This window comes from Gigantopelta aegis, chromosome 7 (assembly GCF_016097555.1).
Source record: "Gigantopelta aegis isolate Gae_Host chromosome 7, Gae_host_genome, whole genome shotgun sequence".
Taxonomy (NCBI): Eukaryota; Metazoa; Mollusca; class Gastropoda; order Neomphalida; family Peltospiridae; genus Gigantopelta; species Gigantopelta aegis.
Window position 1 is genome coordinate 38,307,700 of NC_054705.1, and position 6,000 is coordinate 38,313,699.

Sequence of the window (6,000 nt, forward strand, 5' to 3'; positions counted from 1 at the left end):
CACCAGAATCTGTATTTCGAAAATGTACCTCCGAGTCTCCGCTGACAAGAGAAATATCTCCTATCGGGTTAAGCATGGTATTTTCTTTCATTTCTACAGTTTCTTCCATTTCAAAATATAATGGGAATGATGTATCAAGATACTCCTCCTCTAAAGAAGGCAAAGAGGTTGTCTCTACATCATCTATACTGGCAAGTGTGTAACTCTCAGTGAACATATAAAAACGCAACATTTTCAGTTTACTACTCTCGTACTCATGTTCGACAGTTGTGTGATCTATGACTGAATGACATTTAAAATCCTTTAATGTAACCACAAACTCATCCATTGAACCACGGACAGATTTTCCATTTGGAAAGAATAGGGTCTTTGCTGTACTCAGCAATCCTTCCATTGATAACGTTTTCGCAACAGTCAGATGTCTCGTACCGCCACCTGTTTTCTCTCTTACTTGTCTTGTCTTTCCGTTTTCAATATGCATCCAGCCAAGTTCTATTCGTCATGTTGATTTTGCTGCATTTGTATTTCCTTTCAAATAAGAACTTGAAGAACTGCTTCCTTGTCTGTCGTTGAGCTTTGATTTTTTTAGTCTCAATCGGTTCCTTATTTTAGTCAGCAGGTCGGTTTTCCTTGCCTCTTTTGACGAATTTCCGTTATGGCGCCTGCAAAAGTCTTTGACTGCTAGTCTGTCCCCATACAATGGAATGTTAGCTTCGAGTTGTTCATCGGTCATCAGTAGAATAACTGAACAATCCACCTGAAAATATAAAGTAAGTATATATGTTCAATATCATGGTCTTCCTGGAATGTATTCTTACCAAACAAGACAATTCTGGACCTAGACTAGCCACAGGACAAGTAAAAAAAGTAAAGTTTGTTTTATTTAACGACGCCACTAGAGCACATTGATTTTTTTATCTTATCATCGGCTATTGGACGTCAAACATATGGTCATTCTGACACTGTTTTTAGAGGAAACCCGCTGTCAACTGTTTTTAGAGGAAACCCGCTGTCATCATATGGCTACTCTTTTACGAAAGACAGCAAGGGATCTTTTATTTGCGCTTCCCACAGGAAGGATCGCACAAACCATGGCCTTTGTTGAACCAGTTATGAAACACTGCTCGGTACAAGTGGTTTACACCTACCCACTGAGCCTTGCGGAGCCTTGCGGAGTCGGTATCTGGATTAAAATTCCCATGCCTCGAATGACATTCAAACCACGACGCCACCGCTCCATCTGGAAAATACGTTGGTTTTCAGTTAACTACAAATTTACACATTTTTATTAATATCAGTCAAGAATCTTCAGAACGGTACTTCAGACAGGAGTTGTAAATGGAAATGGAAATCTCCGATAAAAATGGTAGAATTAACTAAAACTGTATGCCACAGGCTAACTAATACCCCCGCGCACACATAGAAATAAGAAAAGGGCAGAATTCCCATAAAAGTAGTTGAAATAAAAATTTAATGGCTGATCATGTGTACCAAGTATATAAATATCGGTAAAGTAGGTAAGAAGCAGTACTTCCGAAATTTTTTATAAACGGATATCAGAAATGGACGTAACACCCAAGAAAACCGTCGAAATAAAAAAACTAAAATGCAAGCGCACAACTACCTCATGTATTGATCATGTGCGTCGAGTATCATAAAAATTGGTTGAGAAGATAAGTAGTGGTTTGTCGGACAAACCGTCCTCAGACAGACGGACACCCTGATTCCAGTATAAACCCCCCCCCCCCCCCCCCCCCACCCCCCCCCCCCCCCCCCCCCCCCCCCCCCCCCCCCCCACACACACACAACTTAGTTGCAGAGGGTATAAACAGTCAACCGCAAGCGTACAACTACCAAATGTATTGATCACATGTACCAAGTTTCATAAACATTGGCCAATAATATCAACAGCAGTACTTGTAAAGGGAAGTCAGGAAAAAGACAGGGATGTAACTACCATATATAGTATCAAAATGAAAGATAAATAGTCGTAATGATCACGGGCACCACATTTGATTAAATGTTTACATGTATATGTTCATTTGAACATGTTGTTTTATTTGCCTTCAAATTACTTTGTAATTACAAAAGAGCATTAAACATTGAATTGAATTGAATTAAAATCAGTCAAGAATATTAGCAGTAGTACTTCAGACAGGATTTGTAAACCAAATAAAAAGGGGGCATAATTCTCTCAATGCAAAATTGATTACAACTACACAATTACTACCTAACATAATGAGAATATTTGCCGTTTCATTAAAATTGGTCAAGAATATAAGCAGCAGTACAAAATCGCGTTCACACATGGACAGACAGACACCCTCGTTCTAGGATACCGTCACGTAACTTCGTTGCAGTGGGTATAATTAATGTCCCCCGTTTAGTTAAAAATGGGAGACAAATAGAATTGTTCGACAATGTGTCACAGAGATAAACAGCCTACAATCAAATGTAGTTTCATGACTCTAAGCATACATACTGATGTATTTATCTTAAAAAACCAGTATGTATTCTTATTAGATACACGTACCTTATTATCCAAAAGGTGTTGTATGTCAGCCTTATCTACATCCCTCTCCTCGAGGAATTCCTTTAGGGAATCTGTTTCCATTTGAATTTCTGTAAATAATGAGTTAACATGTTACTGTTGATGTAACTGTTATTATTTTTCAAATTTTACTGTTATGATTGGCTCCGACACAGTCACATAAAACCCGTATTGACTTGAAGCACGTGGTTCAAGTTGATACGACTGGTTATAAACAGGGTGTTTCTAAAAGTAGAATTACGGTTGCAGTTGAATGCACGTCCGACCCGCAAAAAACTTGTTTAACTTAAAAACAATAATAAAACAACTGTAGCCTTTAGCTTCTGTCGATACATGGATTTATAAACTCATTGTATTTAAGGTTATATGGCGTCAGACATATGGTTAATGACCACACAGATATTGAGAGAGGAAACCCGCTATCGCCACTTCATGGGCTACTCTTTTCGATTAGCAGCAAGGGATCTTTTATATGCACCATCCCACAGACAGTGTAGTACATACCACGGCCTTTGATATACCAGTCGTGGTGCAAAGGCTGGAACGAGAAATAGCCCAATGGGCTCACCGACGGAGATCGATACCAGGCCGACCGCGCATCGAGCGAGTGCTTTACCACTAGGCTACGTCGTGCTCCGCTGTAGTTTGAAAACAAGAAGATATTCCCCATTTGGGATAAAAATCAAGATGGTTTCAGAGTGAAAATTAGCACTGATTTCTTACACTTGTCAAAACAAAAATACTTGAGGGTTGTTGTTTTTATACGGCAGTCACTGAGACAATGTTCTAGGTTCTAATAGACCAAATCAATTCCTATTACAAATAATGTTAACGTTTACTAATAAAACTGATATAAGCAGCGTATCAACACACTCATGAAGTACAGCAATAAAAAGTGTGGTACCTCACATCTAATCTACCTGCAAGAAAATGGGGGGTCACGTATAATTTAAGAGATTTAATTAATGTTTTTACCAGCAACCGTCATTTTTGCTGAAAATTGCAATTCCATTTTTGGGGGTACCTCGCATTAGTTTCAACCTCTGGTATACACTGCATAACAACTGTATAACAAATAAAAGTGTATTTATTTATTGTCAATGGATAATAGTATTTGAACAATGTCACATATTACTACCAATCAAAGCCACAGCTGCTTTTACACCGTAAATATTTCACGGTGCACCTCGAACTTTGACACGGAACTCTCTTCTTTGGTACTATGCAACCTCTACACCATATCTGTTTTGACGCAGAAGACTGAATTTACGTCATTTCCTCGAAAATATCGCGGAAATAAAGTAGCACGGGTTTCGCTTCGGGACGGTTTTCGGTCCTTTAGGATGTGTGTTTTTCCATACCACCGTATTACATATACCACCAAGAGTATAGAGGCAAACGTACCGTTTAAATGTGTATAGGGGCATTAGGGTATTTCACAAGTAAACAAAATTATATCATTTGAGTGCTGACAATGGACCAATACAGACATAATACTAAACGATGAAAGCCATAATATTTCATACAGACCCTAACATTAAGCATATGCAGTGTGATCCCTTTTCCTATCACAAAGAACGGATCAGAACTTTGCGCCCAGAAATACATTTAATCTTTAGAATGTCCAAAAGTGTGTTTGTTACAATTTGACAAATAGTGGGGCGGATATGGACAAAACTGTGCATTTTTAGTACAAGCATGAAACTTGGCACAATGATGCATTGGGTCATAATAATTAATTTTGGATATGGATGCCAATAATAGTTCTACACATTTAATCTTTATAAATACGTAAATTATGGCACCCTAAGAAAATCCTTCCCCTAAATCTCCAGTAAAAATGGCCTACAACAGGGGCGTAGCGTGATCTGGACCTGGGGGAGGTTCAAATATGAACCAAGTGGACCTTTTCATATTTTGTTTTTGCACCACCAGAAACTCCATATGTATAAACCTTCGGGGGGGGGGGGGGGGGCGGGTTCCGTCTGAACCCCCCACACCTATTTCCAGCACGCTTTCTACATAACGTATTACTTGCATTTATAAAAGAAGTGGAACGTATTCATCATAATTCGTGGTTTTGCTGTTTAGTCACGACTCCAAAATGTATTAGCAATCAGTGCTATAGCAGGTGTCCTTATATACGGCGCTGTGGCATGACTTTCCGTGCTTACGACTGAAATTTTATATGGGATAGGAGGTTGAGGACAAGTTATATAACATTTTATAAGTAATTAAAGATGTACGTCTCGTTAACAAGCATGAATTGTGTTAGTAAAATGCGTACCTACCTTCTTCAAAGAAAGCTGCAGATTTGTATCTTCTGCGCGCGCACAACAAAGTTAACTCGTGCGCACGAGATAATTAACTCGAGATATTAACTCGTGCCCACGATATAATTAACTCGTGCGCACGAGATAATTAACTTGTGCGCACGAGATATTAACTCGTGGGCACGAGATAATTAACTTGTGCGCACGAGATATTTGCTCGTGCGCACGAGATAAAAAAAAATATCAGCATGTCCCCAAAGGGGCTTAACTCGTGCGTACGAGATAAAAATTTTTATCAGCATGTCCCCAAAGGGGCTCCGTAGTTTTTAGTTTGTGCGAACGTGATGTCGACGAAATGTGGTGCATGATACATTATTTACCAGTCGACACTAATGGGCTAGGCACGATACAATGAAATTTGATTTGCACGTTCAACACGAAATATACAAAGGAATTTAAGGTGCACGAGTCGAAAAAGAGAGGAAGGAAGGAAGGAAGGAATGTTTATTTAAAGTTTGTTTTGTTTAACGGCACCACTAGAGCATATTGATTTATTAATCACCGACCACTGGATGTCAAACGTTTGGTAATTCTGACAGTCTTGGAGAGGAAACCCGCTACATTTTTTAATTAGTAGCAAGGAAGTTTGTTTTGTTTAATGACACCACTAGAGTACATTGATTTATTAATCATCGGCTATTGGATGTCAAACATTTGGTAATTCTGACATATAGTCATAAAGAGGAAACCCGCTACATGTTCCATTAGTAGCAAGGAATCTTTTATATGCACCATCCCACAGACAGGATAACACATGCCACGGCCTTTGATATATCAGTCGTGGTACACTGACGTGAACGAGAAATTACCCAATGGACCCACCGACGGGGATCGATCATAAACCGACCGCGCATCAAGCGAGCGCTTTACCACTGGGCTACGTCTAGATCGGATATTTCTGTATCTGTAAAACTTTATTTCATGTTTTATATTTATTTTTTTAATGGTTCGTCTATTTTATATTTATATCATATGTTCAGTGGCGTTTATATTCGGTCTAGGCTACGTCCCGCCCCAGGAATTTAAGATACACGAGTCGAAAAAGAGAGGAAGGAAGGAATAATTTATTTAAAGTGACGGACCCTAGTTTTTAAACACTACGGCGTCTTTTGCACT